We start from the raw sequence: 16,737 nt of genomic DNA, 5'->3' as shown, positions 1-16,737 counted from the left end.
GCAATAAAATTGTGGTACAAATAACGTGAAATAATGCCTCAATTTGCAGTTGTTTTACATCAGCACAGTTTATAGCAGTGTTTACTGTAGACTTAGAAACAAATAAATAAATAAAAAGACAAAGAGAAAGGCAACAACTTTATTCCCAACACCCTGCAGTGTGGCTTACAACCCACTAACCAGCACTGTGGTTACTCACCGCTTAAATAACATTAAAAAACAGAGGTCGCAAATGATGCTAGAGCACAGCTTGGATAGTGGAGTACAGGGAGAAGACAATCAGTGGGTTTCTATCCCACATCATTCACAACCTGATGTCCCAAGAGGTACACAGGGCAGTAAATTTGGTCAGAGCAGGGCATTGTTTGAACCTGGATAGAGTTGGAACCAGATGATCTCTAAGGTCCCTTCCAACCCAAACCATTCTATGATATGATTCTGTGATAATGGATCCTTTCCCACATGCCCGAGTCTGTGCTTTGAAACCAGTTTCTCCCTCTCTGTGCACCCAGGTTCCCCAGCCATGCTGATATTTCACCTCTGACTTGTCCATTTGGGTGGTGGTCTCATTGGGGTGCCAACTGCAGAGCGCAGGGCACTTCAGACCCTGACTCCAGCTCTGGTTTCTATGAACTTTTATAACACACTCCGGACAAACAATCCTTGTGGCTAATTCTTACCCTCCACTTCCTTAAACTGGGAGATCGTGGTAACTGTCCAAACTATCCTATTTTTTTCATGTAGCCACACATCTCCTGGGAGCAGGGATGTCTTGTAAGTCTGGTTGACACTCGATCTGGCATGTATGGATCTAATATTCCCCTCCAACAACCCACTGCAAATTTGAGTTACTGATGACATGAAGAAAACCATTACCTTCTTATCCAGAAGCTTAATGTTGGCTCCTAATTTAGATTTCTCTGCCTGTTTTGGGCTTTTGATGAGACAAGTTTCCACAGTACCTACAGGATGATTCAATCTGCCTTTTATTAAAAAAATCCCACCCTTTTAACACATCAGAAGTGCTCATAGGGATCCTTTTGGCTTAGCCAAAATAGGCCAGTTTATAATGGCATATCTCATAGTCCACTAGCTACCAACCCCACCAGTCAAACAAATGTGTCAAACTTGAGTACTCCCTGGAACAGACAGGTGAGGGCAAAGATTCCTCCAAATTCTTTTTTCCTCCTGGCATATCAGAGATCCAGAACAGAGCCTTGAAACAATGGAGTGCAATTTTCTCCTTCCTTTAAGCACGCACTGACTAAATAGTCATTTCCAAGAGCTTAAAACCCCAGGGAAGCAGATAAAAAGCAATTACGCTAACCAGAGAGCACTGATGTCTAAAAATTAATTTCTGTGCTAACATCCCACCCCTAAAGTTTTAAATTCCAAAGCAGAGCACCTTCTGAAAAAGACACACAGGTGTACAATTATGTTTCCTACACATCTCTCTGTACTCTGATGGCACATTTAACCCTGCCTACTTAGGGCACAGGCAGTCCACAATAGCCTTTCCTCCACATTCCCCACCCACATGTGCCTTCAGACAAGAGTTGCTGCTGAAGTATAAAGCACTACATTGATTGCAACAAATTGATCTTGTCACTGCAGCATTCCTAACATGCTTATCACACTATAGATTTCCTTTATCTCTGCCAGTATTTACAAATCAATTTTTTTTAGAGAAGGTTCCTGTTTTCCTCAAGATCTTTTCAAGCACTGAGCTGTCTAGCATCTTCAGAAATCATTGAAATGGGACAATAAAGCCATCAAAGTCAGAAGAATCAGGAACACAACCACAGGAACCTGGTTTCTCCAAACAGCTCCTCTGTTCACAACATTTAGTTCACAGGCAGCAGTGCTAAAGTTTACACCAATGCTCTAGGGCTGCTGGCCCATGGGGAGATGTTTCACTTTCATGGCTTCACACCACCCCCCTTCTCGAATTCAGAGATGTCATCTGTAAGAATGACATCAAGTCTTCCTGGTAAAGCCTACCTTCTTCCACTAATATTTTTCAGAAAAACAAGAGCAGTTATAGGGCTCCATATACTATGAAATCACAGCATTCTTTTTATTTCATCCCGTATAACCATTAAGAATAACCAAAAGAAGTGAAGGAAAGATGAAGAAGCCATCTTTAGCAGCAGCATTTTGGGTTTACAGTGCTATTAGTTGGATGTTATTTATAATAAATGAGCCCATCATGGTCAGTCTATGTTGCATCTAGGGTCCTCTGAGATATCTACATATGTGCCTAAATAATCACCCCAGGCACCCAGAGACACCTTTTATCTTTTATTTGCTGTCATTCTTTGAAGGTAAAATACCAGAAATAAATATTGGTTATCTACATATGGATTTAGTGCCTACCTTAATAAATGCTTACATTTGGAAATTTGCTCCACAACTACCGTGTAATCCTTAAAACAGAGAAAGAGAAAGCTAGCTAATTTGTAGGAACTCAGTTAATATTCATTGACAAATATCTATTAATTTGTGACATTATGGAAAAAAACAGCTCAAACCCAGATCCTCTACCAAAGCCCACCCTGTTGTTCTACGCCCTGCTCCTTAACATTCACCACTGAATGATATCTGGAAACTGTATTAGTCATAAGTTTGAGCCCTGAGATCTCATCTTTTATTTTGTCATTTGCCAAACATTCCCTTGTATTTTTTTCCTGCAGCTCTGAATGTTCTCTGCCCTTCATTTCAATTAATGATGTCATAGATCAGTATATTCTCCCAACAAACTATTAAATTAACTGCCACATTCTTCCTTCATTTTTTATTCATAGAAAGGAAGAAAAAATAACCACAGCAAACTGATGCACTTAACTCCTTATGATTTCAAATAAAAGCCAGAAAAATGATGCTAATGTTTCGCCAGTCCCACGGTTTAGCCAGAAAGCACACTGTACATCTTAGTTGTGTCATGTTTTATTCCTCAGCCTATGAAGATGCAGGAGAGTGATGCACCTAGGGTCAAAAAAACAAAATGAGAAGAAACTAGCAGCAACTTGAAGTCAGAGATTTTTCTGTTGCTTAACTTAACGCTGCCACAAATAACCTTGTTCTTCTCTCTCCTTTTAAAAACAAAGACGCAACACAAGGAAATAAAAAAATGCCATATGAAGCTTTTATTTCCAAGTCTGTGGAAGTAGTAGTTTCTCATCTTTAGCTTTCACAGTTATAACCCCTGTCACGTCCTTTCCCTGCTGGCCATGGGTAGCTGATTGACAGGGTGCTGTCTGCATTCATGCCAGGTTGGAAAGCTGGTCGAATACTGCCCCAGACAAACAGGCTGGAGGAAATTTCCCCTCGAGACCCTCCATATTAAATATTTAGATATCTTTTCTCATTATTGGACCACCAAGAACAGAAAAATGTCCACCAGGTGATTCAAACTTTCCACCACCTCTTTTCCAACTACTCCTTCTCCCTCTTCTGAGCAACAGTCCCTACCTCTGCCCTTCTGCACCCTTTCCTCATCCTCATTTTCCCTAGATTTCCTACAGTCTTGTCCCCAGAATCTCCTCCATCAAATCTTCCATTCAACATCATCCTTTCCCCCTCCCACTCTACCACCTTTTGCTCATTTGTTTTGCAGGAAGCTTTGGGCTTACTTAAGTTAAAAAAAAAAACTAACAAAATATATGTCAACAACTAAACGCTCCCTGGAATAAGCAATGGTAAAGTATTTGTTGCCGCTAATAAACCCACAGCAAATGTGCTGCAAATTTACACTAGCACTTTCCAGGGGATTCCTTGTTGCTATGGAGCTGCATCCATTTGCCCCACAGCTGAACTCAGCCTAAGGGATGTCTCTGTTGCTCATGATGACAAACACAAAAACCTGCTAGGCTCTTCTCCAAAGTTAGCAACCTCTACACACTCCCATGCTTTTAATCACCTTGCTTTGTGTTTGAGCACTTCCCAGGAGAGCAGGACCCCGGGCCAGGAGCAGGGCTTCCCAGAGCCACCACAACACACACGCCAAGCTGCTGCATTGGAAATGATCTCCTCCACAGCACCTAAGTCAGGCAGTCACGCATCCAGTCCCACACAGGACTGTACACTCACATCTCCCATCTACACAACCGATTTCTTTCCAGACCAAACATTTTATTCAGTTCTGTCAAGAAAGGATTTCAAGGCTGTTAAGGAGCCCTCTGACCTGCCCTGCCCCACTGCTCTAACAAGCGATGTGCAAGGAGTTGTTAGATGGTTAGGGTTTGGGGCAATCCTTGCACATTAACTGCTGATGAAATTCAGAGACACTCCTTTGAGCTCTGCAGACAGACCTTATTAAGAAAGTCTATAACAAGGATAATGGTGAGGACGTGAGACAAAAAATAAGATAGATTGGAAGTGAAGACAGAGAAAATGAAAGAAATTATGTGAACTGCAAAACAATGCAGAGTAACATTGCTTCTGGGTGTCTTGCATTAACCAAGGACAGGAAAGTGGGGCCTGTTTCTCTCCTGTGCACCTTCCCATTGAAGCATCCAGAGCAGAGTCTCCCCTCTGTTTCCAGGAGGGGATGCATCCAAACTCAAGCTTTCCTCTGCAGCATGTTTCTTTCCTCACTACATAGTGTCCAGGAGCTATGACACAATTTGGAAGAGAGGAGGAGAAAGGTGGTGAAGGGTTTCTCACCATGATCTGTCCTCTGCTGAGTCCACAGACAAAAAAAGTAGGTACAAGGACCTGTTTCTTCCTCACTGCACAAAGGAAAAATTGCAGCCCTAAGTCAAAGCTGATTAAGTTTCACTCTAAGGACAAGCTTACCTCTCCAAGGGCTCCTAAAAAACCCACTAGATGAAAATGCGAGATGCAAGTCACAAGTTCTCAGTAGCAGTGCACACCTTCACAATTAAGACTGTAGCACAGGCAAACTCCAAAGCAAAGGCAAGATTTGGCTACTTCTCCAGTGCCTGGGCTAAGGGAAAAGGATGCACAGGATTAACTCCCATAAAAACCTCCACCAGCTCCAGGTAATGGTCTTGACAACTGCATGCTGGTTGGGGAACCAGACGAACCACAACTTCACAGCAGTCCGCACAGATTGTTGGCATAAGTGGGACTGAATTCCTGAAATCAAACACCCGGGGATCCATGGGGTTTGCTTCTCTTCAGGGCCCCCAGATCCAAGGGAGAAAACCCAAAAGTTACACAGAGGTTAACCTGAAGAGCTGAATCCAGGGATTAAAGAAGTCTTAGTTTCTAGTACCAGAGGTTGCAGAGGATATTTTTAACTACCTTCCCTGAGGACTCCAAACAGATGCAAAAATATGAATGCGTATGTTTAGGAGAACCTTGCTTCATGTCTATAATGTTGTGGGCAGGCAATAGTAATGTTGTGATCTGGCCACAACCACACTGCACACTCTTAGCACTGACCTGCGCTCCACTTTTTATAGGGAAATTGCCCACTGTCATCAGGCTCATTCCAATTACAATCACCTTTCTACTTTTTTTCTTTAAGGAAAAGCAGGTCTGAAACCTATCACAGATGCTTCATGGCTATACACCCATTATTAGTTCTCCTGCTTTTTAAGGGCCATGACTCACAGGCTGGGTTGTCCTCTGCATGCTGAGAAATGGGCAGGAAGAGCCATGAATCACTCCAGGCACCATTATCTCTCACAGTGATTGAGTAATGGGAGAGAAGTGCAAGGAGTCAACCTTGACTGCAGAGGAATTTGTTGCTGCCTGGGAGTTGCCACCACTTTGGTCGTCCACTGAAAAGGAACAGACACGGCAGCAGGGAGCACATTCCTCCAAAGCTCCTGGTGGCAACTATTGCAATGCAGAAGACTACTCTGATGCCCTATTCCTTCCTTGTTCCAGGTGCCATCCAGGCATGTTCTCCATAAGCACCACCTCCATGAATTGGTACTGCTAAAGGAGGCTGTCACACCAGCTTCCAGTGAACAGGGGCAAATATTTTTCCCCGAGCTGACAGATTTGTTATGTGTTAAAAGTTTTTTAATTACATCCCTTTCACAGCCCCACTAGGAGCACACGAGCCTCTGTTGCCCTCTGATGGCTGGTTTGCCTGTAACAGAAGCACTGGGACCAGAAAGATCTCTCGGGTCATTGAGTCCTATCATTTTTTTATTGCAGACAAACACATTATATAAGCCCTTTAATAAACGTTATCAATCCTGCCTGTAAAAACTCGTTAGGTTAATGTGGTGCTATTTTTATTAAAGCTCAGAGAACTTGCATTTAACAGCAATTACACTGTTTAAACATGAAACAACTCTAAAATGATAGAAGCCAGAGCCTGGTGTCAACTGAAATTCACAGCCCCAAACCTCATCTCTCAGTCAGGCTGACTTTTTGGTTCTGCAGTTACACCCCCAACTTTTCTCAGCAGTGACAGCAATTCCACACTCTCAGAGGATTCAGATCGGCTCCTGAGTGAAGGATTTGACTTCCGGCTCTCGTCTTGTTCTGCACAGACTCCCCTGAAGCCCTACAAAATTCAGGTGGGAGGCATTCCCACCACATCTCCACTCCAGCACTCAAAATGCAACAACATTGTCCCCAAGAGGGTCAAGTACTGAGGCATTTGACTCAGTGCAGCATGTTACTCACCAGCTAACGGCATGAGAAAAATAGTGGTCCTACACCTAAAGGCTGCCTTTTCAATAATATTTACGGATAAGCTGCAGCTCAGCTAATTTTAACAACTTAAACAATGAAGCACCCTTTGTGGTAAAGTGTCTTTAGGGGAGGGGAAGTTCTTGCATGCATTATAGGGATTTTACCTCTGTCTAAATACTCTAAAAAGAGTCAGTCAGGTGGAGATGAGGTAGGAGCTTCAACCAAGAACTCTGAATGAGCAAAAGAAGATTTTTTTTCTTCCTGCGAGCACTTCATTTCATAAACTGGCGTGTACAATAAATCAAACTGAAACAAGATAATTCAAAGACTCCATTCTGACTTCCAGCCACAGAAAACAAAGCTCCAGCTCCTTACTGTTTGCTATTATATAGCAGAGAGCCACCAACACTGCAAGCATAAAGTATCATGTGCCCTCACCTCTTTTCTCTCTGGAACAGATGCTCCTATTCCTGCAGGGAGAGGACAGGACTTGTGAGCAAATTCAGGTTTACTCCTCCATATTCATCTTTCAAAGGTCAAGAGTCATCCTAGAAAGCAGAAGACAAAATCCCTCATCCCTCTGAACATCTGACAGGAGACCAGCAGAACTAGCATTTATCTGAAGTCCAAAAGGCATTATTTTCAATAAGAATTTCTATTTTCATCAGCATGGACTTCTTGTAAGGCTGTTTTCATATTCTATTAATCTCTCTAAAACCTTCATGCTCAGCAATCTGGCAATTGTCACACACATTGCATCACCAAGAAAACAAAAGGCCATAGTTTAAGTAAAGTTGGTGCTGAGTCCTCATTAGTCAGGTGTTGGCAGGACTTTATTAATGGCAGTAATTAGTAGAAAAAAAGTGCAGTGGTGGCAGTAGAAACTTCCACCACTTAAATATTCATTATTATCGACTCCTCTAGCACACATGGTGCAAGCTATCTTATTTAGCTTCCTTTGGGCCAGACTCTCAGGTCAGCTCTGCTAGTAGCGTTGAAGGTGAAAGGCTGGAAATGTTAAACTTCTTTCAGAAATCAGCAGAATTATATGCTAAGACAAATGACCATCCCTCACTTCCCTGAGCAGCCCCTTCAGGGCATCAGGGCAATCCAAGCATGGCTAACAAGTACCGCACTTCACTTTGGACTTTTAATTTACAAACAACAGTAAAGCAGTAAGGAAGGCCACAAGGAAAATAAAACACTGATCGTAGCCACAATGCGCTAAATATAGAAAGATCACAGATCCATAGTGTGCTCTTCAATTGTCTAATAGGACTGATTAAGATCAGCAGAGAAATAGGGAAAGTTCTGTAGCAAAGGCCCTTTAAACACAAGGTGGGAAAATTAGAAGATCTAGGACAAAATTATCAGTACGTTCTGTCTCCACGGATGTTCAACTTTGACACAGTTAGGTCTAGATCATCAGAGAAACTCAAATACTTAAACAATGCTGAAGTCCATGGAAAGCAGAGGCACAAGCCCTGGTGAATCAAGAACCTGAGGTCTCTTTTCCAAAGCTGCTCTCCCATGGAGCTCACTTTTACCTCGGCCAAGCTGTAGGAGATGAAGGCAACTCAGAGGGACTGTGATTTGGTGAAATCCTTTGGCTTTCAATTGACCAAGGGTCAAATGCTCTGCAACAAGCAATTCTATCTGAAATCCTTTGCAGTTAGTATCTCACTTGGCCCATAGTCCTATAGATGTCATACACATTAAAGCTATGACCTCCAACATATTCAATATACAGGCACTCCAGACACAGGCATTGAAATATCTACTCTTATTCCACATAACCTGGGACTTCTGGCCATTTGTAGCTTCCCCTTTGAAGCACACTTGCACTCAACAGACCACAAAACCTACAGAACTAAGGCCAAGGGCAAAGCCCACCAATAACAGCATGATAGCATTTATCTCCTCTGGGTTTTTATTAAAAAAAAAAGCCCCAAAAGGTCTCAGCTGACAGTAATTCTTCTATCAGCATGAAATTAACTGGATCTATGCCAAATTCTGTCAGCTGGAGGACCTTGGAGTTAAATTCTACTGGCCCAAAGCATTTTTGAGATAAGATCTGTGATTCTCAAAAGCCAGCCACATCCTCTGTGGCTTTTTCTCCTACCTATGAACATGGGATAGTGTTTTGCTGTGTCCTAGCGGTGCTCTATACCATAACACAACAGCTGTTAAATGCTAGAAGAGCTTGAGTCTAGAGGGGGAAATCATAAACCTACACAGAGTTTTATTGCTTAAACTAAATGGTAATCTTAGCGTGGCACTTGTAAAAAGAGGCTGAGCAGATCTGACCTTTGTACAGTCCATTAACTTTTACTAAGAAGACTATCCTAAACCCAGCTAGCAATGAAGTAAAGCAAGCTCATGGTACACTACTGCAGCAAAGAGTGTAGCTCAAGAAAGATGGTTCTTATTAGAAAAGGCCAGTCTAGGACCATTTATAAATAGCTGCAGAAATGCAGTTCTTAAAGAAGGCGGTGCTGCATTAAGAAGCCTTCATAAAAAAACAAGAAGGCATTTGTTGAGATTATTCCATTCCTGGAGTTGAAATATTTCCATAAATCTAGCTGATTCCACATTTTACCCTTGTAAGTCTCTGTATGTGTGAAAGGATTTAAGACAAAGCAACTCCATTTCTCATTGTATAGGATGTCCTGCAATACTTTTCTATTTGTTGTTCTGTTTGCAATAGCTTTTCACCTCCATGGTGCATAATCTGTTCTCATTTGTACCTCTGTCTTCATCTCTGCTAAATGTGGTCTTCCACAATATTTTGGCTTTTTGCTGGAAGTTTGGTTTAAATGAAATGTAAAAATGGGAGAGTTTGCAAATCTGCATGGTTCTAGCAAATGAAAAAGGAGCTTTCCCACTGTCACCTGGGCTGGAAAAGCAACGCTTCCTGCCTGGCATTAGGCATGCAGAGCACTGGCAGCAAAGCTCCCGAGACACCATCTGTGCACATAATAAAGAGCGGTGGGATTTTTGTAACATAAATGATTGAGTTTGCTTTCTGCTTCCCTTGCAGTAGGAGTATGCCAGCTATTAAGTGCCATAAGAACTTGCCAGACTACCTCTGAATATAAAATTTGCCTTCTCTGATTCATGCCCTCTCCCACCTCTGCAAGTAAAGCCGGTGCTGCTATAGGAAATATTGTAGTCATTTTGTTTAGGCAAAAGTAAGTCTACTTACCTGTCACATCCACCTAAATTAGGAGTGTAGTTGTGAACTACAGAAATCCTGAACTACTTTCAGGACTTGCCTCATTCTTCATTGACAGTGGGACAAACCTAGAGTGACCACTGGATCTTAGCGCCTCTCACAAACCTTTTAAATTTTAGTGCCAATCTGAGCCCAGCGAGAAGGCTGATGCGCAGTACCATCCATCTTTGTCATGTTATGAGCTTCTGGCTCTTGGTTTACTCCAGCACCTGCCTATCACTTCTCAAGTAAGAGAGGAACTCTGGATCTCCAACATCAGAAATTTTTTCTTCTTTCTGTATTTCTTTTCTTCTTTCTGTATTTTTCTTCTATAAGTAAATAAATCATATTCAGCAGCTGCATGCAGCACCATCAGGACCAGAAGCACTCATCAGCAAAAGTGTGCCTTGTTAGACCTGTTTTCATTGGATTATAATGCCAAATTTTCTACAGGATTAGAATTTTATATCTTGAGTGCCTACATCAGGCTAAAGAGGTTTGAAATAGCTCAGCCAAAATGAGTCAGGTATTTCAGAAAACAAGAGAAAACAAAAAACCAAAATCATTCCTATGTTAAAAAGATAACTGGACCAGCTAGTGATGCTTTTACTGGGAGTGTCAGAGCACCTCATCTTCCTGGCAAGGACATGAAGTGCTAGCAGGGAGCTTTTAAACATAACTATGCAATTAAAGATGATCATAATGTGTATGTGCACAAAGCAATTGTACAAACCAGTTTAATTCTGACCTCTTCCTAACTCTGTTACACTTGACCTTTTCCTCTTCTAGTGTCTTGAACGTGTTGTTTGTGTGGTTATATAAACAAAACACAACACAATTACACCCAGGCAAGTCTTTTAAATTTTATGGGACCATGGGATGTATGTAGTGGGAAAACTTAGCCTGCACAAATTGACCAACAAATAGAGACAGCAGCGGCTGCGGAGTAGAGGCAGCCCTTGCTGGTGCCATGTGTGGGAGCGCTGAGCTGAGGTCTCTCTGAGCCCCGGCTGCACCCTCGGCAGCCGCAGGATTTAAGAAGGAAATAGTATGCTGCGTACAGAAGCTATTATATTGAATGTAAAGGACAGAAACACGTCCCACAACCTCTGAGTGGAAAAGCCATTCAAGTTGTGCTTAAACAGGGCCATAGGGAGGGGAACGGAGGTTTTCAATAAGCTGCAACATCACCTTTATGGCAGCAATGCGTGTGGCATCCATGCTGCTCCACCTCCAGGCCAGCATTAGCTCTCAAGCTAAAGATTAGCTGACAGTAACATGTCAGTGGACGCAATAAACACGGGGATAAGTGCAAGCACTCTGTTGAATGAGCTTTGGGAGGACAACTCACTTTCCCAGAAAGAAAAATTAAATCCAATACGCTAATAACCAATGAGCAAACTTGGTATGAACAAGCAAACCCAGCGCTAACAGACGTTTCCTCCCATCCTGCAGTCCTCAAGGCTGGAGCATGGGACGTGAAGACGTGCTGCCAGCTGGGACCTCTTGGCTGGCCCTCTCTGCATGGCACGGTCCCGGCAGCGAGGCGCAGATGTGCCATGGCTGCTCCAGGCTCTGGCATGAGACCTGAAAGAGCAGCACTGATGTGGCCAGGGGTTGTACAGCCACAGCAAGTTGTGCAGCTGATGCTGTCCCTGATTTGTGATAAATCAGCTGAATTGTGAGCCCCTTTCTGTTTCCAGGAGAGGAAGGCAAGGAGAAGCAAAAGCATAGGAGAGAAGAAAAATCAACCCAAATTTGTGGTGGCCCACAAACTCCTAACTGGTTTGCTCTAAGGACTACTGTGAGACACTTCAGGCAGACACTACCATGGAGAGGACAACTGGCTTATCCCAAGGTCTAACGGTTTTCTTCACTGCAGATCTGCACAGGTAGAGTTTTCCAGCCTGATCACCAAGCCGGTGTCCATCCTCAAGGAGCACCAGACACTGGGAGAAAGCAAGGTACCCACAGCTACATGCAAAAATGAGAGATAGAAAAACTGTAGGGTCTACCTGCTCTGAACTGCTGACAAGGTCTCCAACTCACAGGAGGAACAAAATCTTGAGGATGGGGAGGAAGGACAAGGTGCACTTGAAACCTGCCCCGTTCTGGATGAACTGCCTACTGATGGGTGAGAAAATTTTCACTTAGAGAACACGAGGGACACAGAAGATCAAAGCTTCATCTGGGACCCAGAGGCAGTGGGACTCACTAAGCCCTGCCCAACGAAGTGTTGCTCTTGTTTCAAATCTAATCTCTCCAGCCAAGAAATATCTTTTTTTCCATGCCTATCCCAAAAACTGCTGCACTGTGGTCATAAATGATATGCACACACTGACCAGTCTCCTTGTGGGGCCTTGGGAAAAGACATTTTTTTTTCCTCTATTAAAACTAGCAGACCCCTTGCCCACCACAGCAATCCCAATGCTTGGTAAATCCATCTCTGTACAGCACCCAGTAGGCAGGCCTGATTATGCTGCAAATAAAGATTTAAATCCACAGTAAAAGATTCCTAAAGTGCAAACAAAAAAGGCTACTTCAGCTCCTGTTAAGTTTCTGTCCCTGTTAAGCTCCAATGAAGAGCATTAGCGCTCCTATACGGGCTGGCAAATGCATTCTTTCCTTGCAGTATCTCTGCTTGTCTCCCTTCTCCTGCCCATTGCCAGCCCTGACTGACACTTTTTGTGCTTACTCCATTACTGCATCTCCAGAGAGTTCGGGAGGGGTGAGAGGAAAGGAAGAATGAGAAAAGGGAAAAAAATAATCACAACGGGATTTCATCGACAAGCAGAAAAAAGGAAGTGTCCCTCTGGGTTTGATCAATAATGCAGCAGTTGTTATCTTGATCTTCTTAATAAACCACAAGCAACTCAGATACATTTCTATCTGTGAATCAATTCTGTGCAATGTTTCTATCACAATATAGCCAGTATATGCAAACACACAAAAATAAAATTAAATGGGCTGGTTTATTGATTGTCCAAACAAGAAACCTTGTCATTTGCATAGATTATCAGTGGATAAGTGCTTCCTGCTTTGCTTCTGTTTAATTACTTTTGCTTTGTTTCAGACTTTCTCCCCCACTGGGGCCATATGCATTACTAGGCAACCCGCTATGCCATATCAATGGCTAAATCCTTCCAGTTTAACTCCACAGACATTTGCTAAACCTGAAACAGGAACTGCTTCTGTATCTGTGTCCCCTGTCGAAGAAACACTCCTAGGCACTGCTTTTATTTCTCTTAAGACACAGGTGTTGGAGGTATCACTGCACTTCACAGGAGGCAAAACTGGCCCAGAGTTCCTTGCCCCAGAGAAAGTTTAATTACACAGCTAATTATATGGCTCAGTTCACCTCCTTTCACCTGTTCCTGTCTTGGAGCCTGACTGCAAAGTTCATCCTCTCTGACCCATTGCTGTGCAGGCTACGACCACCCACCCAAAACCATGCCAAGCAGCAGTAATTGCTGGGCTGGGGTCAGGCTGCAGAGTCCTGCCAGGCTGACCTAGAAATCAGCTTTGTGAAGCTGCGCTGACCCTCACAACAGCTAAATCGTGAATAAAATGCTCGAAGGCATTCTGTGTTTGGGTATTTTCAGCCCCCTGATGTACCCTCTGGATCATGGCATGCTGGGAGCTGGTACAACAGCATGGATGCAGGAAGCAGCCTTTGGTGGACCTGGCCTCGGAAAAGGGCTCCCGACACCTAACTGCCAAGTGACCTGCAGCAGTGCACCCCATGGTTAACCACACAACAGAGATAAGGACACCCACCTCACACACACAGTGTGTCCAGTGCCAGGTTATACTGAAACAATCATCTATATGTAACCAAAGAATGCTTTTATCACCCTAGATTGAATTCCAATGTCTTTTCTTTTGCTCTTTCAATTTTCAGTAGCTCCTTGAGCCTTCTGTGAAGGAAAATTTAAGAATAAATCAAGGAAAGCCTTCAAGATTTGACCAATGAAGAAATTACAGATTTTCAGATTTTTGAACATCTGATGAAACCAAGAAGTGCAGAAGGAGCAAGGTAACATCTCATTATCTATCAGTTTAGATATTGGGCACAATAATGTTTCCTGGGGGTCTGGTGCATCCATGCTGCAGCTTGAATTGATTAAAAAAAGGTCCTAAAGTAATTCTCCACCTTTCTAAGGTGTTTACCATAGATATTACTAAGTTTTGAGAAGATTGCCCCTGAATGTATGTAGATGAGCCCCCTCCCCACTGAGCCAGCATAAAATCCTTCAAGAAAAAATGTAATTAAGTTAGACTTGTGAACGATAATGAGTTTCTATTACACCCTGCTGAGAGTAGCAGCAACATCTGAAAATTATTTTTCACTGTCTACAACCAAGCAATAACTCCTTTATTAGAAAGAGGAATGGAGCTGATAGCTTGGACTGTTGCAGTTCCAAACTTACTTTAAGACAAAACACTTGTGAAAGATGATGCTGTGGATTAAAGCTCTGTAATACTATACACAGATAACGGAGCTTTGCTCTAGCAGGACAGTGCTGGAAGTCTCGGAGAAGGATGTATACAAACCCTTTCCTTTCCAGTGTGGCATAGCTTGTCAGCTGAACTGTATCCATGCCCACACCACACAACAGCTTTGGTCTGGCTCTTCCATCTCCTGCGGCCACCACTGACCAGTGCCATGGGGACACATGTAAGAAGAGGACAAGCAGTAAGAAGTCTCTGGGACTGGTGCTGTGCTTGCTGCAGCCTCTGGCTCAAGGCCTTGCTGAGCCGGGGGCCATGTCTCTCTAGGATGGAAGCCCTTTGTGATTTTTCCTCCCTACAGTTTTGCTAAGTCAAGTTTTTAAATTTAATGCCATGTTTTTGTTTTGCAACCTCCTGTGCCTAGGAGCTCCACACCTCAGCAATCTACTGCCTGAAGCAAACACTTCTTTGGGGTTTTCTGAACCTGCTGCTTTAGTCTGAGGCTGCATGGGTTTAGAAGAGGCAGTGAACCTCTCTTCCCAGTTCAAGCCAGTCCTGATTCTCTCGAGCTCTGTCAATCTTGTCTCCATTTTTTCTTTTCCAGGCTGGACTCCTTGGCCCCTTTGCCATTGGTCCCTGGGGAAAAGCTGCTCTGTGCTCCTTGCCCAGCCTTGCTGGTCATCCTGCAGTGGGGAGCCAGACCTGGCTGCTGGATTCGGAGGAGATCAGCAGTGCTTTGCCCAGTGCCGTAACAAGATGTGGTTTTTTTACTGCTTATTCCTTGATAATTCCTCACACTTGATTCACCTGTTTGATTCCCCTTGAGCACCAAGCTTACACTTTCTTAGGGACTCTCTGTTAAAAGTCCAACATCTCATTCCTCAGGACACTAGTCAGGTCAAGGACCATCAGAGTATGTATACACATACATATATGTATGTATATTTACATATCTGTATACACATACGGTTAACACAGGGGGTTCCCCCCCATGTGCATACTTTATATTCAACTACATTGAAAGTCATCAGGTACTGCATCACCACTCACTGTTATAAGGTCTTTACACTCAGCCCTTGTTCGTCTTGGGAGTTTGGGGGGGGGGGCGGGGTTTAAGAACGAAATGGAGAAAACCCAAACAATCTGTTGGTCCTTGCAATGCAGGACGGGAGTTTTTCCCCTACTTAGAAGTAGCAGTTTATCTAGGACCCGAAACACACCAGGATGAAAACCTCTTGTGAATTTTATCCAAGAGAGTTCATTGCCTTAATCCTGGATAATCCATATCTAATCCTTTTTATAATCTTACTCATCTACTTGCCTCAATAGTTTTCCACAGCAGGGAGTTTACATTTCATAAAAGGAATATTTTCCTCTTCCTTTTTTGAAATGAGTTTTACTATCATAGAGGTTTCTCTTCTGCAAGAGTTCTTCATCCAAACAGAAAATAAATTTCCACTTTTTGATGCCATGCCTTGTAAAGGAATAAACAGTTGTTTTGTTTCCCAAAAGGACTTGTAATCCAGGTGGCTAAATGGTATATTTTGGACCCAGGAATAGTCACAGACCCCTAAAACTCACAAGTATCTGAATACACATACTGAATAAAGTAGATATATATTCAATATTGAACAGAATATATTTTATCAGAAGAAAAGCAGTCCACAGTATCCTATAACGATGCTAAAACAGTGTATTCAGGGCTCGCCGTGATAAGGAGACAAGAAATCCTGTCTTATGGGACAACGACATCGTCCAGCTGCCCTTTCCAAAATCTGGTACAAAACGAGCATCCTGTAGACTTTTTCCAAGACGCTGAGCCTCAGACTCAGTCTCTGCCAGGCAATCTGGACCACCTGGCCAGCCTGTCAGGGAGCCCTTCTGCCAGTCAGGACCTTCATCTGTGAGGATGTCTGCAGGCTGGGAGACCGCAGGAGGTGCGGCCAGGAGGCAGGCAAGGGCAGAGAGCTGCCCTTCTGCTTGCATGCTTTGTGGTCCAGAGGCAGAAAGCCAAGAGAAGTCACAAATGTGGGACTGGAGAGATTTAGTTTTCCGGTCACAGCACTCGCTGGTGTGGCAGACGTGTTGATTTCTGGCTTAAGAATCTGCTTGAATTATCTCTATTGTGCTTAAGGAAACAAGATGGATGTGCATTTTCCTTTTTTTGTGTGTGTGAAAAAGATTAAAAAAAGGCTACACAGAAAATGTAGCTGCTACATATCACCGCTTTCTCATCCTGACAGAAAAAAATCAGCCAGCCTTCAAACTTTTGATAACCACTCAGGATGAAGGGGACATAGCAACTCCACTGAAGTAAACAATGTGAACCTGGCAAATATTCAAGGCAGGTATAATACACAAAAAACAGTATTAAACTGAATAATCTGTTAGCAATCAAAGATCTGGAACCAAATCCATACTCTACAAATAACATGCCAAAAATGAACTGC

The sequence above is a fragment of the Nipponia nippon genome, unplaced genomic scaffold, assembly GCF_047370975.1.
Source record: "Nipponia nippon isolate SJK-2023a ecotype South Korea unplaced genomic scaffold, ASM4737097v1 scaffold_13, whole genome shotgun sequence".
Lineage (NCBI taxonomy): Eukaryota > Metazoa > Chordata > Aves > Pelecaniformes > Threskiornithidae > Nipponia > Nipponia nippon.
The sequence above is the reverse complement of the archived record's forward strand: the minus strand, read 5'-3'. Positions refer to the sequence as shown.